Below are 23,086 nucleotides of genomic sequence, written 5' to 3' on the forward strand. Positions count from 1 at the left end.
GAGGATGAGATGGAGTAAGGAGAGGAGAAGATGAAGGAGAGAAGAAGCTAGGTGATGAGAGAAAAAGAGAGGGGGAGGCATGGAGGCAGATGTTCACGGGTCTCCACCAGTCAAAGATAGTTCATATACCTAGGTTGGGTATTGGGTTACACTTCTGATTGAGCATTACCAAACTTATAAAGCCTTTGATTAACATTTAAAAAATTGTATAAAAGCAAAAAGGAAAAGGAGGCATGGGATAGGGGTTTTCTAGGGAAGGGAAATGGGGAAAGGGGATGGCATCTGAAATGTAAATAAAATGTAAATTAAAAAAAAAAGAGCAATGTAGGTTTCCTTCTCATCTTGTTTTTCTTTTGTTATGAGATTGTGAAGAAAGCAATCTATGTTTCTTAATACATATTTTAAATAAAATATGTTTATTAAATATTCAAAAAAAAAAAAAAGAAAATATGAAGAAGCCACATCAGGCAGTCTATCACAGACCTGGGTGTGAAACTGGGAGACTGGATATGGAGGAGAGAGTGAAGATTTGAAGCTTACCTTCCACCTTTGCTGGCCTACTTTCTTTTCTGGTAGGCTTGGCTGGCAGCTTCCCAGATAAAGTGTGCAGGAGTTGGGGAGTGGAATAACAGGAGGAAGGTTAGAGGAGAAGATCTGTGAGATCAACAGACATTAGAACAGAGAAGACGAGAGGCTACAGCAAGTGGTCTGCTACACAGATGCCTGTTACACTTGGGGATTGGATTTAAAGGAGGGGAGGTGAAAATCCACAGACTGCCTGCTACCCTTTCCTGCAAGTCCTGTGTGTTCCCAGGGAATGCCTGCTGGTATTGGGAGCTGGGATAATGAGAAGAAGAGTAAGAGAAAGGAAGGTTGGAGGAGAAGGTCTATAAGATCTGCTGCAGCTATCGAGGCAAGAGCGGAAGGGGACACCTTTATAGGTGTTCTGTTACAAGGCTGGGGATACGACAGGGAGGCTGGACTTGCAGGAATGGAGCAAAAAGTGAAGATTTATGGTTAAGCTACCTGCTTCACTCGCAGAAATGGCCTGTGGGTTACCAGGGGATGCCTGTTGCAGTTGGGGGCTCAGATAAGGTAATGAGTAGGGGGAAGAAAGTTTGAAAGGGAAGATCCAATCTGAGTGACCCACTGGACATCGGGGGAGGGAGGTTGCAGTAGGTAGCTGCTGGCAGAGTTGGGATCAGGAGTAAAGAATTGCCTTTAAAGGTGTGGAAGGAAAGGTGAAGTTCTGCAGTTAGCTTACTTGCGTCCCCTGCTAATCTTTTGTGGGAGATTTGTATTTCTGATTCTGCCTTCTCACAAGTTGCTCAGATTTTCACCATTAAGTTTTGTGGGATTTGCATGTCTTAGGTTATTCAACTTGTTCCCATGGAATTCTTATTTGTATATAGCTACTAGCATTTTTATTTCTATAGACCTGGTAATAATGCCTCCCTTTTTATTATTGATTTTAGTATTTTTTTTCTGCCCTCACAGAGACCCTTTGTCAATACTGTTAAGTTCTATGAAGAACCATTTTTTTGTTTCATTGATTTTATTGTTTTTCTATTCGTGCTGTTAGTAGCATAATTAAATTTAAAACCATGTGGGACTTATAGCTTTCACACTGTGAATAACATAAAATTTTGAAGAATTATTCCTCCAGTATTTGAAAGCCATTATCTGGCTCAGCAAAGAAATTGCTCATGCTATTGACATAAATAGATGTATCTTTGCTGTTTGATTTTTGTATTCTTCCATAACATGAATGAAAATATCAACCAATACTCATATCAGTACTACACTTATTCCATTACAGCATGGTGTTTATGTTATCAGTTGGTTGACTTTTTAATTGCTAATATTCTCTCCATCACTTTTCTAAGTCTATACAGTCAATAAAACAATAATCTTGAGATTATCAAACTTTTCTGTAAAAGGCAGATAATAAATCTACTTAGGATTTAAGGATCCTTTAATTTCTGTCATAATTATTTATCCTTACTGTTGCAACACAAAATTTTATGTATTATGTAAATACACCTGATTTGCCAGTAGTTGTTTGCAAACTTATGCAACAAATAAAGACTCTAATTGCTATTATTTGTTACTAATGTGATGTTGTTTAACACTAAGTTGGGAAAATATATGCAGTGATACACCAAGGTACATTATTTTGATAATACAAATTAAGGAAATATAATTGACATGAATAGCAAAATAATCATACAATGTAGTGTCATGATTATGAATAGTAATGATATATTTCATATTTTATTCTACTTAATCTTGATATAAACTGCCTACTTATAATTTTAGCAAATTTTCTTTATAAGAATGAGTGTATTTAATAGTCAAATTTACAAAATTTCTGAAAATCAAAGAGCCTTTGTGAACCTTTATGAACAAGCTGCCAAAGTTTCTTGAGAGTAATCAGCTCTACTTCTCCACTAATAGCAGCTATCTAACTGGAAGAAAAGATAGTATGATAAAAGTGTATATAGATTATTAAATGCTAGGCATCAACTATAATGCATTAGATATGCACAAAACATGCTATCATGCACTTACATTGAAAAAAGTAGGGACTGGGGATGGAGTAGAGACTGAGAGAACCACCAACCAATAAGTGGCCCAACTTGAGACCATGGGCAAACACCAGTCCCTAACACTATTAATGATATACTGTTATGCTTGCAGACAGGAGTCTAGCATGGCTGTCCTCTGAGAGGCTCCACCCAGTAGCTGACTCAGACAGATGCAGACATCCACAGTCAAACAACAGATGGAGCTTGGGGAGTCTTATGGAAGAATAGGAGGAAGGATTGCAGGCCCTGAAGGGGATAGGAACTCCACAGGAAGACCAACAGAGTCAACTAACCTAGACTTTTGGGGCTCTCAGAGATTGAACCACTAACCAAAGAACGTACACGGGCTGGACCTTGGCCTCCCTGCACATATGTAACAAATGTACAGCTTGGTATTCATGTGGGTCCTGAACAACTGGAGCTGGAGCTATCCCAAAAGCTGTTGCTTGTTTGTGGGATATGTTCTTCTACCTGGGCTGCCTTGTCTGGTCTCAGTGGGAGAGGATGCACTGAACTTCACAGAGACTTGATGTGGCAGGGTTGGGGGAGATACCCAGGGAGGCCCCTTCCCTCTCATAGGAGAAGGGGAGGGAGGATTGTCGAGAAGAAGGATTATGGGAGGGGATGACTGGGAAGGGACAGTGAATGGGATGTAAAGTGAGTAAGTAAAAATAAATAAATAAAATTAAAAAACAAATAATATTACTATGAACCTAGGGATTTAAATATATTGAATGTTCTTCAGAATGCTGATGTCATTATTTTTACTGATGTTTAACTCAATTACCTTTATCTTTGCTCATAGGAAGCTTTTTCAAGTTGCCTCCTAGAGTCCTTGTGACATGCTGAGATGTTACAATTTTTTCTTGTATATTTTCTGCCTCATATTCTAATTGACCATTTTTTAAAAAAGAAGTCTTTGTTTTGTTTAGTGATAAATAAAATTTGAGGACCACCATATGTACATATACTTAAAAAACATCCTTCTAATGTTTTGGCATGTCTTCACATCAAGTGGGACATTCCTACCTTTAAGGTTTTATTGTCAAAGTTGACTTAGCTATTTGTGGACTATTATTTTTCATTAGAACCTTTAAAGTAAGTTTTATAAGTTCTTTAAAAGAATCCAAGTAGAATTCTGATTTTATTTTCTCTGAGTTTATCTATCAGTTTGGAGAGAATTGATGTCTAAGCAATCATGAGCCTCAGTCAAGACACTAGAGAGGTTTTCTATCTATTAAGAGTGCTTTCTAGGATAGTACTGGAGTTTATTATTACTTGACATATAGATCTTTTGTACATAAGAATGCACACATATATAGACCTGTACACAGATATTTATTTCTATTTCTGTATACATATATAAAATGTGTCTATGGATCTTATATATGTCTTCTCTCTCTTGTCTTTTGAAAACACACTAGTCTTCATTGAGGCCTGTTTATCTATTCTAGTTTTTCAAATATCCCAATGTCCTACCTAGTTTGCTTTCTATTGCTGTGCTAAAATAAGTAAAATCTTATCAAATCAACATGGAGAAGAAAGGATTTATTTCAGTTTACAAGCTCCAGTCTACTTTTGAGAGAAACAAGGGCAGAAGCTCAAGCAGGAGCTTGGCAGCAGCAGAGACTGTGAAGGAATGCTGCTTACTGGTTAGGTCCAAGGCTCACACTCAGCTACCGTTCTTCTACATCCCAAGCTCACCTGCCTAGGAATAGTAGTGCCCACGGTAGGTTATGTCCTCGTCACACCTGGTTCTGTTTCCCAATATTTTTGTTTCCTTTAGAAATGCATTCAGTTGATTTCTTCTTTTGCCTGCATGATTACCATCTTCCTATTTTTCTTCCAGCTACTATATTGCTCTGTTCAAACATCTAGTTTTAAATACTTTGAAGCTGGGCATGGTTACTTGTACTTCTAAAGTTAATGCTGGAAAGAGGTCAGACAGGAGGGCTGCTGGAGTTCCCTCTAGGTTCAGAAAAGTTCCTTTTTCCAGGGAATAAGGCAGAGAATGATAGAGTAGAATGCTCAATATCCTCCTTTAGGTTCTGCATGTGTGTAAGTATGCAAGCCTACATAAGTGTGCACATACATCACATGCACACACTATATGCATACACCACACATACCACACATATACACACAATTACAAAAATGTTTTCTGGTAAACATACTTGAGACTATATGTCTATTTCTCAGAAATTTTTGACGTGATAAGTGCTCTTGAGTTCTAAGAATATAATTTTATTTATGATTTTTCTTTTAATCTAGCCATTTGTACTAACTAGTGTTACTGCCTCATGAATACAAGAGGATATTTTTATTATATTTCTTAAATTCACTTTCTGATTTATTGTGGCTATCCTTACCTAGTTATCTAAGTTTATTTTGGGGAAACTACTTGAATAGACTAAACTGTAAAAGAAGGCTGAGTATAGTGACTCTGTTGTTTGGTCAGCCAACTTTAGCTAAAATATTTAATATTGAGATCTTGGTTACTTAGAGGCAAACCAGGATTGACTTTCTGCATCTTCATCATTTGATGTCCCCAAAGAAGAATAATGGTGATCCCTTATTTATAAAATTGTTTCCATATCCATTGATTAAATCATCCTCCCAACAACCCAGAGAGGTAGATTGAAAAGTCACTTAACCCTTGTGACTTTATCTGCCATACAGTATTAAATATACTTCTCAGCCACAATAAATTGTTTTAAGGATTACTTAGGCCCAGTAAGCTTTCACTCAGGCAGAAAGCTATCTGAGCAATTCCTTTGGTAGTGGAAAAGGTTACCTGCTCTGCTTTGTTTCTCCTCAGTCCCACACTGCGGGTGATCACCTGGTCCATGACACAGCTCCTCATCTATATACATTGCTTGGTTATACACCAAGGAGTCTGACAATGACCAGAGCTATCTTCATGGAAGTGTTACCTGTATGGGCAGCAGCAGCACAGGGCCTCCAAGGCAGCCATTCAAACAGCAAATGAAAAGTTTTAGCAAGATTTATTTTAATTTTATGTGTATAGAAATTTTGCCTGCATTCATGTATGTGTATTACATTCAATCCTGGAGCCCTCAGATGTCAGAAATAGGTGTTAGATACCCTGGAACTGGTGTTATGGATGATTGTGAGCTACTATGTGCTCTAAATTGAACTCAGGTCCTCTGTAAGAGGGAAAAATACTCTTAATCACTGAGCCCTCTTCTAGCCCATCGAATAGAAATTTTAAAATCAGACATTTTAACACAATACAGCCTAAAGATATACTAATTTGATGCTTACATGTTGAAGAATGACAGTAAAGAACCATTAAAGGTTTTTGTTTTCTGTAATTAAATCATGTTTTGAAAGAGCAGTTAACTCTGCATATCCAGTAATAAAAAACCGTGCAGCTCTAACACAGAGTTGTCTTAAATCTGAGCCGAGGACTTTCAGAGAGAGCTGGCTGGCATACTCTGATGGCATGCACAGTACAGCGTGTGCATGCTGTATATGTAGAACCAAGAATGTGGTAAGACGTAAGTGTGTGTTCCCTGAAGCCCCTCAGATTCATTACACTTCTGATTTTGCATTAATTTTTGTTCTATATATGTTGAGAACTCTTATATTATTGTCAGTTTGTTTGGGGATCTCACATCAGGTTTCCAACCTGGAATGAGGCTCCTGGGACCTAAAGCACTCTGACATGCAGAAGTAAAGAAAGACTTGCAGAACTAAGGTCTCTTTGAACTTATGCCAACATTGTGTCTCCATTATGGTCCTGTTTCCCTGTGGAAGAACAGGGAGAGGTGGTGTTGACGTTCTTTCTGCCCAGACATCCAAGCCACTAAAAGAATAAACAAATGCCTTCAAAGTTTTGTACTGAAATGACATTAATCATTGGCTAATAAGCTTGGACTCCCAGCAGACAGGAAATGACCAGGGCAGCTCACCGAGAGCTACAGAACTTTCAACCCAGGCTTCATTGTCTTCCTTCATATCATCATCACCATCACCATCACCATCACCATCACCATCACCATCACCATCACCATCACCATCACCATCACCATCACCATCACCATCATCATCATCATCATTTGTTTAACTGGGCTCTGGAGCAATGGCTCAACAGTTAAGAGCACTTGCTGCTATTGCAGCGAACTCAGGTTCAGTGCCCAGCACCTGCATGATGGCTCACAACTACTTGTTGCTTCAGTTCAGTCCTCTTCTGGCTTTGTGACACCGGGATTGCATGTGGTACACAGGCAAAATGCAAGTAAAACAGTCATAGAAGAAATAAATCTTGGGCTGGTGAGATGGCTCAGTGGTTAAGAGCACCAACTGCTCTTCAGGAGGTCATGAGTTCAAATCCCAGCAACCACATGGTGGCTCACAACCATCCATAATGAGATCCGATGCCCTCATATGGGTGTCTGAAGACAGCTACAGCAGACTTTGGGCGGGAGCGAGTGGGCTGGAGCAAGAGGGAGAAGGGCAGGATGAAAAGAAAGAAATCTTTACAAGGTATTTATTACTGCCCTTCTTTCCTCTCCCCTACAAAGGGCACATTTAAGCCTTGTAAGAGCCACCTTGAGTTAGGTATTATGTGGCTCTTGCACACATGTGCAAAATAATACATTTGTATGTTTTCTCCAGTTAATATGTCGGTTCTCAGTTTATTGTCACAGACTCAATCTGTGAACCTTTGGATAGAAACTTCGAAATTTTCTGCCATACTTAGAAAGGGTGCCAAGGTCCTTGATCTGAGGTCGGAGTACTGGAACTACATTTGTGTGCTATGGTGGCCACAGCCAGAGGACACCAGTGAGCTCTGGAAATTTGGCTAGTCTCCGTAAATTGTAATGCTGCAAGTGTAAAATATGTTCAAAATTTCAGAAACTTAGTGCAAAAATGTGTGAAATATTTAACTAATAGATTGTTAATATCGATTAGATGTTGAAGTTATACTTTCGGTATTTGGGGAATAAGTGAAATCTTACTAAAATAATTTTTTTGTACTCTGTTAATGTGGCTTTTGGACAAGTCACACTTTTTGATGTTGTTGGTATGCATTTGAAATATTTTTATTAAATTAATTTCTTTTGTAGATAACATGTTGCTATGTAGTTCACATTGGTCTTTAACTCAGTTCTTCTACCTCAGCCTCATGATCGCTACAGTGCCAGGCATGTGCCATCATAGCTGGGGAAGATTTGTGCTATTTTTTTTCAACAGTGCTGTCTTTACCTTAAGGTAGGCAAAGGAAGAGCAATCACTAAAAAAGGAGAAAAGAATGAGATGGCCAAAAGAATAGAATGTCTCCTTTCTTTCTGTTTGTCTTTTATTCATATCAGATGTTTTGCAACAGTTGAATTCATATAATAAACATCACTTTTCCTTATGAATGGTACATTTGCAGCTTCTTCCTCTGCCAGTTCTTCCTGTCTGATGGTCAGTGCTAACACAGCTCCTTTGTGTTCCCATCATCAAACGTGATATTCCACGCACATAAATATTCTGCACAATGCATTTTCCACTTTGCATCATTTGGTTTTATGCTGAATATATAAATATGGGTTGACTCATTTTTGGCATACACATTTTATATACTGGTTCTTTTATTTCTGAGATGATTTCCTAGCTGTGGGGTTTCTAACCAAGAGTATGCATTTTGAAAATGAAACAACAGTTCTCATTTTCAGTTGCAATGCATGCCTTGCATTCTGAAGATGACAGTGACATGTACTGTTGGTCTGTTTATTTTTGTGCCCCGATTTTGTAGATTAGATGTGCTATCTCACTGGTAGTTTAATTTAGATTTCTTTACAAGTAATTATCTTTTCAAATGTTTAACAACCACTTGATTGCTTGATGTGCTATAGGCTCTCTTAACCGTTCTTTGTGTCACTGGCTCCTTTTATTCTACTAAAAAGAATATCTTCATCCCGACCAATACATCATCATTTTAATTTCAGTGGTTCTAGTGGGTGTGAAGTGATATCTCTTTATAGTTTCTTTTTGCATTTCTCTGATGTCTAATGACATCGAGCACCTTTTCATGGGCTCAGTGGCCATTTAATGTCTTCTCTTATTAACGTCTGTTAAGATCTTCAACCATTTAAAAGAATTATAGCTGTTAAGTCTTTCACTGTGATGAGTGTTGCAATGTATGTTCATGTAGGTGTATGCATGCCATTTCACCAGCAGACCAGGTTTCTGTGAAATGTTTTAGGAATATTTTGCTATAAAAGTTGTGTTTGATTAGTAAGGCACTGTTTCATAAGAGAAAAAGCTTTCTGTTTCTGTGCATGGCTCAGGGCACAGAGTGCATTCCTTGTGCTGTCCAACCTCATGCTTCCTTTCCAGAGATTTTGCAACTTTATGTCAAGAAAAAAACTAATTGAAAACTTAGAATACACAAAGATCTCTGACCTCTTATATATTTGTTTTTCTGGTAGTCGTTAAAAATATTTACTGCATGTCTAGATTATACAAAAAAGTTCTTTTTATTGGATTGTTTTGTTTCATTTTATAGTTAAATCTTTAATCCATGTAGTATTTATTTTTATATGGATGATAAAGGGAATACATTCCATTTTCTCTCAGATGCCTGAAGAGCGTATATATACATGTCAAGGTGTACATATTTTCCACTGAATTGAAATATTAACTTTGTCATTGACATAAATACCGGATTGTATTCTAGTTGTCCATTTCTATGTCAATATCATTTAATTTGATTATATTTTCATATTTAATTTCATATTAATTAATTGCATATTAATAAATCAAAACTCATCTCACCATTTATAATAATAATAATAATTTTCCCTGGTCTTGTCTGACATGCATAATCATATAATGAATTTCAGTATTATTTTATTTAATTAAACATAGGCAGGATGGTTGGGGAGATAGTTCAGTTGGTAACATGTTTGCTCTGCAACAAAATGGGAAGCTGGGTTTGATTTCCAGAACCTGCATAACAATTGCCAGGTATATCATTGTAATCTTAGCTCTGGGAGTCCGTGAGGCTGGCTAGCCAGCCATTCTAGCCAATTGTGTGAGTTTTGGGCCAGTGAGAAGCTCTGACTCAAAGGAGGTGGATAGTATTTCTAAGGGAGACACTCAAGATTGTCCCCTAGCTTACACACACATGTGCAGATACTTGTACCCATATGTACGACATAAATGTTCAGCCCATATGAACATATACATGGACATGTACACATTTACCAATAAAAACATAGAAATGAACAAATAAAGAAAATAAGAACAGGTTAGACATGGTGGCATGTGACAGCAGTCCTAGCACTCAGGGGACAGAGGATCAAAGTCCAAAGCCGTTGTCAGCTACATACTGATTTCGTAAAAAGCCTAAACTACCTGAGACCTTATCTTAAAAAAAAATCAAAAATAAAAATAAAGACAATAAACAGCAGTTTTAGCAACAACAAAAGATGTACAATTATTTAAGAGTTTTAGTAATTATGACATAACATTTATATTAATATTATTTGTGTTTATTTTCATGTCCATAAAAATAATGTGTATGTCTGTACTTTCAAATTGACTTTTATACTCCATAATAATAATTTATATTTTTGTTAATTTATCCCTCTATTTTAATATTTAATTTACTTTAAAAATTTTATTTTTGTTATTACAGTATCTACCATGTATGTGTGTGTGTACATGTGTGTTCATGTGCCACACTGTGTATGAAGACCAGAGGACAACTTGTAAGAGTTGGTTTTCTCTTTCAACCATGTGGATCATAGGCTTTAGCTACTGTGCCATCTCCCTGGCCATGAATCTGTTTCTAAATATGCATAATTTTGACAATGAAATGTTTTTCTTTCTAATTTTAATTTTATTTCTTTTTCTCAACTCGATGTTTGTAATATTGATTCATGTTGCTGCATATGTACATAGCTTGGTTGTTTTGTTTGTTGAGGAGAATTCCAAAGTATTTAATAGGAAGCAAATTATTCATTCACCTATTAGGTGCTTCCTGGTCTCTGACCAACATGAATAAACCAGCGTGTTAAGAACCACCTTCTTGCAGCTGGGCATAATGGCCCTCACCTTTAATCACAGTCCTTGGGAAGCAGAGGGAGATAGATCTCTGTTAGTTCAAGGACAGCTGGGTCTACATAGTGAATTCCAGGACAGCCAGGACTACGCAGAAAAAAACCCTGTCTCAACCCCCCCCCCCCAAAAAAAAAACCAAAAACAAAATATCTTCTGCAAGGTGTTTTTATTTGTTTACATTTAATCTCTCCTTGGTCACTACTTAGTCCTGGAAATGCCTATAGGTGTGCTTTGAAACATTGTAAATGTCCACTAGCAACGGATGCCCATTTGAACCATTAAAATGCCCACTAGCATTTGCCCTGTAGCCAAGTTAATACATCTTTCTCTCAGTCATTTAAATTTTGGCTGTCCTACTGGGTATGAAGTAATGGATGAGAGACTATCTCAAGTGTGGTTTTGAGCTGTACATCCCTCATGACTATTGCTGTGAAGCAAGCTTTTATGTAATTTAGATATTTGCATATTTTTCTTGGGAAGTGTTTGTTCAAAATCTTTGTCAATTTCTAAGTGTTTTTAAAAAATTATCCAATTTTGTTTTCTTTCTTTTTTTTGGAGACAGGGTCTTACTTATCTATAGTCTTAGCAGATGTGCATCTTGAGCAGGGGCTATCCCAAAAGCTGTTACCTGTCCTTGGGATATGTCTTTCTAGAAGGGCTGCCTGTCCTGGCCAAAGTGGGAGAGGAAGCACTTAGCCTCACAGAGACTTAAAATGCCAGGGTGGGGGGATACCTGGGAGGGGGCACCTGCTCAGAGGAAAGGGGGAGGGAGGATTGGGGAGAAGAATTGTAGGAGGGGGTGATGAGGGAGGGAGGAGGGCAGTGAATGGGATGTAAAATGAATAATAAAAATAAATAAATAGCAGGCTCTTATCAGCAAGCACTTCTTGGCATCTGCAATAGTGTCAGGGTTTGGTGTCTGTATATGTGATAGATCCCCAGGTGGAGCAGTGTCTGGATGGCCTTTTTCCTTCAGTCTCTGCTCCACACTTTGTCTTTGTATTTTCTCCTGTGAGTACTTTGTTTCCCCTTCAAAGAAGGACCTAAGCACCCACAATTTTGTTTTCCTTCTTCTTGAGCTTCATGTGGTCAGTGAGTTGTATCTTGGGTATTCTGAGATTTGGAGCTAATATCCACTTATCAGTGAGTACATAACATGTGTGTTCTTTTGTGACTGGGTTACCTCACTCAGGATGATATTTTCTAGTTCCATCTATTTGCCTGCTAATTTTCAAGTTAGGAGGCTGTTATAGCTGTCTCCTGAGAGGCTCTGCCAGAGTATGACAAATACGGACGCAAATGCTCACAGCCAACCATTGGACTAAGCATGAGGTCTCCAAAGGAGGAGTTAGAGGAAAGACTGAAGGAGCTGAAGGAGTTTGCAACCCCATAGGAAGAACAACAATATCAACCAATCAGTCCCACCAAGAGCTCCCAGGGCATAACCACCAACCAAAGAGTCCACATTGAGGGACCCATGGCTCCAGCCACATATATAGCAGAGGATGGCCTTGTTGGACATTAATGGGAGGGGAGACCCTTGGTCCTGTGAAGGCTGGATGCCCCAGTATAGGGGAATGCCAGGGCAGGGAGGCGGGAGTGGGTGCATCCTCATAGAAGCAGGGGGATGGGGGATGGGATAGGGGGTTTCTGGAGGGGAAACTGGGAAAGGGGAACATTTGAAATGTAAATAAATAAAATAAAATATCCAATATAAATAAATAAATAAATACAGTATATAATTTCTCCCCTTCCTTTTCCTCCCTGCTATCTTACCCATCCCCATCATGGCCTATTATTCTTTAATTATTATATATACATATATAAGTGTATATATAATCATTTTATGATGTGTAAACAATTATTTTTCATATATAAATGAGTAAGCATATAAATCAGTTGTAATTTTATTGTTGCTTTGGTGGAGTTCTTTTGCCCATACTTTGTCAACTGTATATATGGATAACATCTTTGACTCTAGAAAAAATTTTTTTCTAAAAAATACTGCAGTGTACATGCCCCCCTCTCTCTCTCTTTCTCTCTCTGTCTCTGTCTCTTTCTCTCTCTCTCTCTCTGTTTCTCTCTCTCTGTGTGTGTGTGAAGGTCTGAAAACAACTTGTGGGAATTGGTGTTCTCCTTCCAACATATAATTCTAGAGCAGTGGTTCTCAACCTCCCTAATGCTGGGACCCTTTAGTATAGCTCCTTATGTTGTGGTGGCCACCAACCATACAATTATTTTCATTGCCACTTCATAACTAAAGTTTGCTACTGTTATAAATCATAGTACAAATACCTGTTCTTTAGAGTGTTCTTAGATGACTCCTGTGAAAGGGTCGTTCAACTCGCGAAGAGGTATACACACATCTACGTGCATTATTCTGTCTGCTCTGATATCTGTAAGTTTTAGTGTTTTTTTTAACTGTTAACAACTATTTTGTAGTAGTTCTCACTTGTTTATTTTACTATACTGAGGTTATTATTTGATTAGGATTGATTGGCAGACACAAACTTGTTAGATAAAATTTATAAACCCATTTATAGATTTGGTTGCATATGTGTATCTGTTCACATATACTGTCTAACATACAGTGAACTCTCTCTCTCTCTCTGTCTCTCTCTGTCTCTCTGTCTCTCTCTCTCTCTCTCTCTCTCTCTCTCTCTCTCTCTCTCTCTCTCTCATTCTCTCTCTATTCCTCCTAACTAGCTATAGTAAAAGAACATTTTTTTGCTACCATTGGACAACATGCTTTCTTAACTTATTGGTGTGATAAAGCAGCATGAATATTTGGTATAAATGAAGTACTTCATAAATATTTTTTGAATGAAATAAATCGTTTTTAATTTTACTTGTTTCATTATAGGTGAAGCTGTCTATTTAAAAGACTAGAAAACACATTCTTATGTGGTTCTCAGTGTGAATATTTTCAACTTTCCTGGGCACCTCGTCTCTGTTACAGCTCCTTAATCCTTTCCCCTTGTTAGATGGCTAGCACCAGCATGCATAGACTATATGAAAATGAATATCAAAATTAACTCCAGTTTTTTTAATATGTACAAAACCAGGCAACAGCTAGGTTGAACCTATAGGCAAGTTTGCCAGTTACTGTTCTACTCCTGGGGTTGAGGACAACATAGGGCACTTTTGTGAATTGCTAGCTTGGATCTTTTGCATCATTTTATTGTTTTCTTTCTGTCTTGCTAATTTGTAAGAACTCAATTCAATCACTTGGTCACAATGTTAGCCCTCTGTTTTATATTACAATCATTTCCCAGTCTTTCATTTGTTTACTAACCAGGCTTATATTTTCCTCAGTGTCTACATATTTTGTATGAAATTTGAGTATTGCTATGTGGTTTTCAGATGCAGTGTCTTAGGTTGAAGAGTCTTCCTTATCCCAGGATTATATTAATATTCTCTACCTTTTCAAGTTTGTTTTCTCTTAATTTCTAACAATAAGTGAATGTTAACTACAGGTCAAATTATTTGGTGTAAGATGGAGACATACTTTCAGTGAGTCTATTTGTTGCCCAATTTTTTATTTTATTCTGAATTCTTATGTATGAATGAGTCTGTTTTTGAACTCTAATTCTGATATATGCCATATGATTTATTTTGTGTTCTTTTAAATAGCATCTGTTCCATTCCATTATTCAACTTATTGGTGTTTTCATTGAGACTCCATTTTTTCTACATAGACTATTAAATTGGTTTTATTGTTTATAGTAAGTCTTCCTTTTGAGTTTTCTAGCCTGTTACATCATCTGTATACAATGATAATTTTGTCTCTTCTTTTCAAAGAAATGCCTTGCATCTTGTTGTAGTGGCTAGGAATTGATATGATAATGTCCTATAATAGTAGTGACACTGGATATCCTTATTGTATTCCCAATTTCAAAGAGAAGTGCTATTGTGTTGCATTGCTGGATATGTTTGATAGGAATATTTTTCAGCTCTGAGGGTTGAACCCAAGGCCTGAAGGCAAGCACTCTACTGCTAAGCTACACCCCCAAGCACATGATGATAATTTATGGTAATTATTCCTTTATGTTTAGGAAGATTTTTTTCTCATTTCTAGTTTACTATTGCTTAAAAATAAGCTGTTGCAAATACTGTGCACTGCTACAAATTTCTGTTTCTCTTAAAGTACAGTTTACATTTTTGTCATAACCTATACTCAATCATCTATCCTGTATCCCATACCCATATCCCTGTGACACTGTGATTGAATGTCAACTTTGAATATGTATAGTGGACTCCTACACTTTGTAAGATGTCACCTTGTGGGAGAAGAAAATAATACAAAAATAATATTTAAACCAGACATTAAAAATTTTATTTAGAGTGAGGGTTTTTTTTTTCATCTTACAGTAATTTTCCAGTACAGAAAACACAAGGTTGGGTTCTATTTGCTACACAGAACCTCTAAGAGTATCCTGGCAATGCTGACAGATGCTGTGCTTCATAAGGTGGAGTAGGGGTATAACAGGGCATTCTTCTTGTAGAGCTTCCCTTTAAGCTTTCCTCAATCTAAATTGCTTCCAATAACTTTCAAGCATAATGAACTTGCAGTCCATTGTGGTGTAGATAAGAGGTGTTGTGTTATTGTTACTGCTGTCTTTGTTTATCTGCAAGACTGGGATACAGCACTCTCTGAGCCTTAGGCTCAGAGGGGGCTCATACTTAGGGTGGATTGCTTTGTGGTCACCTTATTGAAATTCTTAATTTTAATCTTTGTATATGTGCTTTGTAATGAAGTCCAGAGGGAGAGTGCTGCATAATGCAGGGCACTTGAAGCTTCTGCAAATGAGGCTTCCTATTACCCATCATCTCCCCGTGATGAGTTTTTGGTGATCTGATCTAGGCACTTTAATTCCCTGGTACTTAAAGGCCTCTCTCTCATATCTTGTCTCCTAACCCTGTCTAGCAGCCATACTTCTTCCCTTCATGGGGGCTAAAAGGGAGTTTTAGTGGAGGAGGCCCAAATTCTACTGGTGCTCTTTAGAACTTCTCATTTTATATTCATTTTTACTTCTTTAAATACAGGATCTCATGCATCCTAAATTGGTTTTGAACTGACTTTACAGCCAAGGATGATAGTGAATACCTAATCCACTATGGCTGATATTACTGGATTATAGGCATATGCCACCATGCTCAGCTTTTGCAGAGTTAGGGACTGAACCCAGAGCTTTATGCATGCTAGGCAAGCAATGTATGATCTGAGCCCCATCTCCAGGCTCTTAGTATCTCTGAAATCCTTAGTATCTTTGAAATCTTAAGGTGACCAAATGGAAAGGGTCGGAATTTGCATTTCTCAAACATGAGAGACTACTTTTTCAGAATGGGTATAAGTAGCACAAAAGAAAATATCAGTGATAGCCAGGGAGCACTTTAAAAATAAGAAATCCCCTATTGCCATGTGTTTCTAGCACAAAATACAATGCCGTGAGGCAAAGCAGGTTGCCCATGAGCTGAACTGTGATTTTGAAAAGTTGGATTCTCAGTAACCACAACTTAAAAAGTACCACAGCCAACTTATTTTATTTACATTGTCTTTTTTGTGAAAACATGTACATTCAAATAAACCTTAAAAATGTTTAAAATATCCAGGCTGTGGGTGTGGATGCCATTAATCCCAGCATGCAGGAGGCAGAGGCAGGCAGATCTCTTGAGTTGGAAGCCAGCCTGGTCTACAGAGTGAGTTCCAGGACAGCCAGGCCTACACAGAGAAACCCTGTCTCGAAAAACAAAACAAATGCTTAAAACAACTAAGAATATTCTGATAAGAAAGCATTATTGTGCTTTATTGGCATTAGTGTTTCTTTGTTGTTCATTAAATATTGGGGCATTTCAAATTCATGTTTATTTATTCAAATATATTCAAATTTATTTATTACCTTGCTAATTTCACAGAATTTATTTTGATTATATTCATGCTCCTGCCTCACGACCACCCTCTAACACCTACCCCTGCCAACTTAGTGCCCTCTTTTGTTTAGTTTGTGCTTTCCACATACTTCATCCACTGGAGTGTGCTTGACATACCAAGAGACCAAAAATTTAAAGAAAACTGGCTATCTCCCTACTCCAAAAGCTGGCAATTGCCCATGGTGCTCAGTAAGAGGAGGGGGATGCTCATGAACCTTTTCTCTTCCACTAGTGGGACATTTTATAATTCATGATGCCATAGAGTCAAGCAAATCCAATAATTAAAAGGCAACGTGTAAGAGCGGAGGAGATGACTCAGTGGAAATAGTGCTTGCCGTGCAAGCATGAGGACCTAGATTTGGATCTATAAGAGCCTTGCACATACTGGGCATGGCACAGGCACCAGTAACCTCAGTGTTACAGGGTAGACACATGCATCCTGGGGCTTTGCTGGCCAGAAAGCTTTCCTAAATGGTCAACCTCCAGGTTTAGTAAGAGATGCTGTTTCAAAAAATGAGGTGGACAGCAACAGAGGGAGATGGTCAACACTGACCTCTGGCCTCCAAATTGTGTGGCATGTACAGGTGAGTGCATCTGTGCACACGTGTGTACAAGATACAAAGAGAGAAAAAACAAGGAAGGAAAACCATGAAATTTATAAATAATTTTGGGATTAAAAATAAACATTTCTGAGAGAATCCATAGGCGTCTGAGCTGAGAGTGAGAGAAGTCACAGGCTATTAGGTACTTTATCCGTGAGTAGAAGCAAGTCTGGAAAAAAAACCTGACAAAATATTTTTTTTCCAAATGTACAAAGTGTAAACTTAAAGATGATAAGATTCTTGCCATAAGATAAATTTTAACGTATCTTTCATTACAATGCAAAATGATAATCCATGAAGAGTAATGATAAAAATCCTCATTTTGAGGAGAATCACATGTAGACTATAACCCTGTTAATAAATGCATCTTTGTCTGTGGCATTTCTACCCAGTTGAACAATATTTTTCTCACCCATATTGCAGTGTATCAGAGGGCTATGTGTGTGTGTGTGCTCATGTATGCATGCATGCATGTGTGTGTCAGTGGTTAACATTGAGTGTCTTCTCTGTTTCTTTAGACTTTGTTTTTGGTGGCAGTCTCTCACTGAGCCTGGAACCTACTCACTCAGCTAGGCTGGCTGCGCAGAAGTTTCTGCACCACCACATCCAGCTTTACATGGGTGCTCGACACCTGACCTCAAGTCCTCAGGCTGGTACAGTGGGATTTTAGCAGCTGAGCCACTTACTCTGCCCCCTGTGGGTTGTTTTTCAAACTTTGTTCTTGTACCTTCCACCAACCAATCAAGGATATGGATACATGTATGTGTATATATTATGAGTTCTTAGATAATTTTATTGATGAACTAAATAGAAGGATAAATGACGTTACAGGTGCCTGTGCCATGCCCATATCTCCTAAACCTTTGTTTAATAACTATTTTCAACATCATTTAAGGATGTACAAATATGGCAGAAGCTTGAGAAATGTCAGGAGGTGTCAGAGTTGTACCTGGAAGATAAAGGTGTATGTCAGATCTGAAGGCTCAGGGGGCTGCATAATAAGAGAATAAAAGGCAAGACACAGCATAACATAGATTCAAGGCCAAGACAAAGAATTGCTTATCAGATGACTAGAATCATTGTGCGCAACACCTATCAGTAGTTGTGTCTGAGGAAGGGTTCTTGTCGTTGTTATCCTTTGTGTGTTTGACATGGCCAGTTCAGGAGTCCCACTACAGAAAAGAAAAGTTACAATCCATGACACATTTGCATTTTAGAGATTCTTGATGTCAGTTTAGTTGAGGTAGTCCCATCTGAGGGTTTCTATTGCTGTGAAGATACACCATGACGGCTGCAACTCTTTTATTATATTATTTATGATGGTTTGTATATGCTTGGCCCAGGGAATGACACTATTACAAGGTATAGTCCTGTTGGAATAGGTATGGCCTTGTTGGAGTAGGTTTGTCACTGAGGGTGTGGGCTATAAGATCCTCATCCTAGCTGCCTGGAAGCCAGTATTCTGCTAGCAGCCTTCAGATGAAGATGTAGAACTCTCAGCTCCTCCTGCACCATGCCTGCCTATGGATGCTGCTATGTTCCCACCTTGATGATACTGGACTGAACCTCTGAACCTATACGCTAGCTTCAATTAAATGTTGTCTTAATGAGAGTTGCCTTGGTCATGGTGTCTGTTCACAGCAGTAAAACCCTAAGATATTATTATTATTATTATTATTATTATTATTATTATTATTATTATTATTATTATTATTATTATATTTGCATTCCAGTTATTGCCTCCCTCTTGGTCCCTCCTCCCACAGTTTCTAATTCCATTCCTCCTCCCCCTTGTCTCTGAGAGGGTCCTTCCCACCCCAAACCTCCCTCTTTCCTGGGGCCTCCAGTTTCTGGAGGATTAATCACATCTTCTCCCACTGAGGTCTGACCAGGCAGATCTCTGCTATATTTGTGCCAAGGGCCCCAGACAGGCCCATGTGTGCTCCTGGTTGATGGCTCAGTCTCCGGGAGCTCCCAGGGGTCTGAGTAAGTTGAGACTGTTGGTCTTCCTATGGGGTTGCTCTCCCCTTTAGCTTCTTCAATCCTTTTCATAATTCAACCATAAGGGTTTCTGACTTCAGTCCAATGGTTGGGTATATCTGCTTCTGTCTCAGTCAGCTGCTGGTAGGGCCTCTCAGAAGACAGCCATGCTAGATTCCTATCTGTCAGCACATCACAGCATCAGTAATAGTGTCAGGCCTTGGTGATCTTCTATGAGATGGATCCTAAGTTGGGCCAATCTTTGGACTGCAGTCTCTTCTCCATTTTTGTCTCTGCAGTTCTTTTAGACAGGGACAGTTTTGAGTCAGAATTTTCGACTGTTGATTAGTAACCCTGTCGTTCTGCTTGAGGCCTTGTCTATCTACTGGAAGTGGACTCTGGGTTTTTTCTCCCCAATGTTGGGCATTTTGGCTAAGGTCACCCATACTGAGTCCTGAGAGTCTCTCCTTTCCTGGGTCTTTGGTATTTTCTGGAGGGTCTCCCCTTCCCTTTCCCATGCTGCTTATCTCCATTCATTCTTTAGTCCTCTGGGCTTCTCTCCTGTCCCTCCCCCTATACTTGATCTTGTTCTCCTTTTCCTCGTCCCCTCCCCTTTCCTACCCAAATCTCTCCCTCCCTCTCAAGAAGTTAACCTCCAAAACCCCAAATAACCTAATTAAAAACTGTGCTACAGAGCTAAACAGAGAATTCACAACAAAAGAATCTCTAATGGCCAAGAAACACTTAAAGAAATGTTCAATATCCGTAGTCATCAGGGAAATGCAAATCAAAACAACCCTGAGATTCCACCTCACACCAGTCAGAATGGCTAAGATCAAAAACTCAGGTGATAGTAGATGCTGGTAAGGATGAGGAGAAAGTAGAACACTCCTCCATTGTTGGTGGGATTTCAAGCTGGTACAACCACTCTGGAAAGCAGTATGGTGGTTCCTCAGAAAATTGGACATAGTACTACCTGAGGAACCAGCTATACCACTCCTGGGCATATACCCAAAAGATGCTCCAACATATAACAAGGACACATGTTCCACTATGTTCATAGTGGTCTTATTTATAGTATCTAGATGCTGGAAACAACCCAGATATCCCACAATGGAAGAAATTATACAAAAATGTGGTTCATTTACACAATGGAATACTATTCAGCTATTAAGAACGAGGATATTATAAATTTTGTAGGCAAATGGATGGAACTAGAAATTATCATCCTGAGTGAGGTAATCAGACCCAAAAGACAGGCATGGTATGTATTCATTGATAAGTGGATATTAGCCAAAAAGTACAGAATACCTAGGACACAACCCACAGACTGTAAGAAATGTAACAAGCAGAAAGGCCCCAGTGAGGATGTTTCAGTTCCACTTAGAAGGGAACTGTGTGTTCCACACAACAACTCTTATAACGAAAAATCTTTAATTGGTGCTAGCTTACAATTTTGAAGGTTTAGTCCATTATCCATGCAGTGGGGGGTGTTGGTGGGAGGGACATCTGGCCAGTTAGGGAGAGAAGGAGCTGAAAATTCTACTCATGGATTTGCAAGCAGCAGGGAGAAACAGTTGGACTGGCTTGAGCATTTGAAACCTTAAAGCCCCCCCACTGTGACACACTTCCTCCAACCAGACCACACCTACTCCTGCAATACCACACCTCCTAGAGAGCAAGTAGTGCCATTCCCTGATGTCTAAGCATTAAAACATATGAGTGAGCCTCCGGTGGCCACTCTTACTCAAATCACCACAGTCCCTTATTTTCACCTTATTTTCACACTACATAATTAATCTTCAGGGAATGGACAAGTTTTCAATCTGGGTGTTGGAAGTATAGGTTTTGAAGTCACTAATGTTCTGACACTTAAAACTGTATATGGGTGTCAGACCTAGATTTTACTTTTTTTGAGGCAGGGTCTCATGTATCCTAGGCTAGCTTTGAACCTGTTATATATATAGTTCAGGGTGACCTTGAATTTATGATCCTCTTGGGAGTGCTGAAATTATAGGCATGTACCACCACACCTGGAGGTCAAACCTAGACCTTCATTCATGTTGAATATCTAGCAACTAAACTACACCACTTGCCCCAGGCTTTATATTTTTTAGTTGTTTGCTAAGGGTTCTGTGATGGTTAAGTGAGATACTCTTTGTATAATGTTTACATGGCTATTTATGGAATGTTATCACTCCTGCTGTTCAAGGTACACACATTCATATTTGTCTATCTGGTTTTCATGACCACATGGCTAACTAAATAGACTGATAGGTATTGTAGACAGAATTTAGTCACAGAGGGTCAATTTTCAGTACCCGCACTCCTGAGTACTATACTGCATGGATCTTTGTGTCAGTCCAGACCATTGAGAAAGAGGTTCAAGTCTTTCTAGGTATTTTGGGGGGGGGATACAATGGAAATTATAGCCATATGATGAAACTATAAAACACTCACAAACAACTGATGATGTCACTCACTGAAATCTAAGTCTGCTGATGCACACTGCTAAGGCAGTCACACTAAGACACTGAGCAGCCTGTTGTCCTTACTAGCCAACCTTTTTTTTTTTTTTAAAGGCCTTTTCTTTCCTCCTCAGGTGATGTATTCATCAGGTCCTGTCTACTCTCATGGTTGCTGTCCCCAGCTTTCTTCCCATGTGGAGACTATCTCACACAGCACATTTCTGTGTGAAAGGTTTCACAAAAGATGTCTGGAAAAGAAATAGCTTAAAATGCTCGATTGCAGTGTTCTGGCAAAAGAACTAATTGGCATTTTTATTCCAAAGAGGAAAAATTGCCTAATAGCAAGAATCAGCAAGTAGTACCACCCATGCAAACTGCTCATTCTTGTGTCAGCTCAAAGGCCTTAAGTGGAGGGAAACCACTCTTGTTTGCTCAGTGTTTTGTGCGGTAGTCAGGCTAATGCTGTTTAAATTCTGCACACAGGCCAATTAAAATCACTAAGCACTTCTATCCTTTGGAGGTTGTTGTTCCATCTGTTTTTTAAGTGATATTTTATGCTACCTAAAATGCACTTAGTTAAACCTCCAACTCCTGTCACATTAAAAGTAGAAAATGTGACAGGGAATTTTGCAAAGCCTTTTGCACAAGTATTTACTATAAATTGGCTAGAATATTTAAGAGTTTTAGGCATCGTTGAAAAATTGGCTAATTTTCTGAATTGACTGTAAAGCAGATGGCTGTGATTTGAACCTTCATTCATCCAGTTGACAAGTTTTGGAAGTCAAAATGCCACAGAAGTAGTCTAGGAGAGGAAGTTTTTGTAAATAAGGGTAATGGAGGTGTTGTGTGGGTGAGAATGACCTATTGGTACTTGGTGAAAACCCACTCTTTGCTCACATGTGCTGGCTTGTTCTGTTTAGTTTAATTATTTATAACATATGAGGATTAAGTAAAGGTATCCCTCTAGACTCGATTTCCCTTTGTGTGGGCCCTTCCTTTATCTTTGGCCCATGCAGAAGCCTCTCAGATATGAGGCTAGGACTAATGTTCCAGCTAGTTAGAGGATGCCATGAAGCATGCATTTTAGGTGACAGTGTATCGTAGGTGTTTTTGATTCACATTGCTTGGGCTTTGCCTTCCCTTTGGTGGTTCCCAATTCATGCTGTTCTATTTTCAGACTGATGGCCCCGAAGAAACTACTTTGCATGTCTATATGGTAACTATTCTCGGTATTAGTCTCTTGTTTATTCAATCCTTGAATATATTCCCGTGTCCTTATGGAGGTGCTGGCCACTTCTCATCCCCTCTGTTTTACCAGATGTTCTGAGATAAAAGCAAGCTTGGACCTTGGGTATCCCAAAAAGATAGGCTTGGCCACCAGTCTCAGTGTGCCAATTAAGGAGCCAAGAAATAGTAAGCGGAGAGAGAAGGAGCAATA

Source organism: Arvicanthis niloticus, chromosome X, assembly GCF_011762505.2.
Source record: "Arvicanthis niloticus isolate mArvNil1 chromosome X, mArvNil1.pat.X, whole genome shotgun sequence".
NCBI lineage: Eukaryota > Metazoa > Chordata > Mammalia > Rodentia > Muridae > Arvicanthis > Arvicanthis niloticus.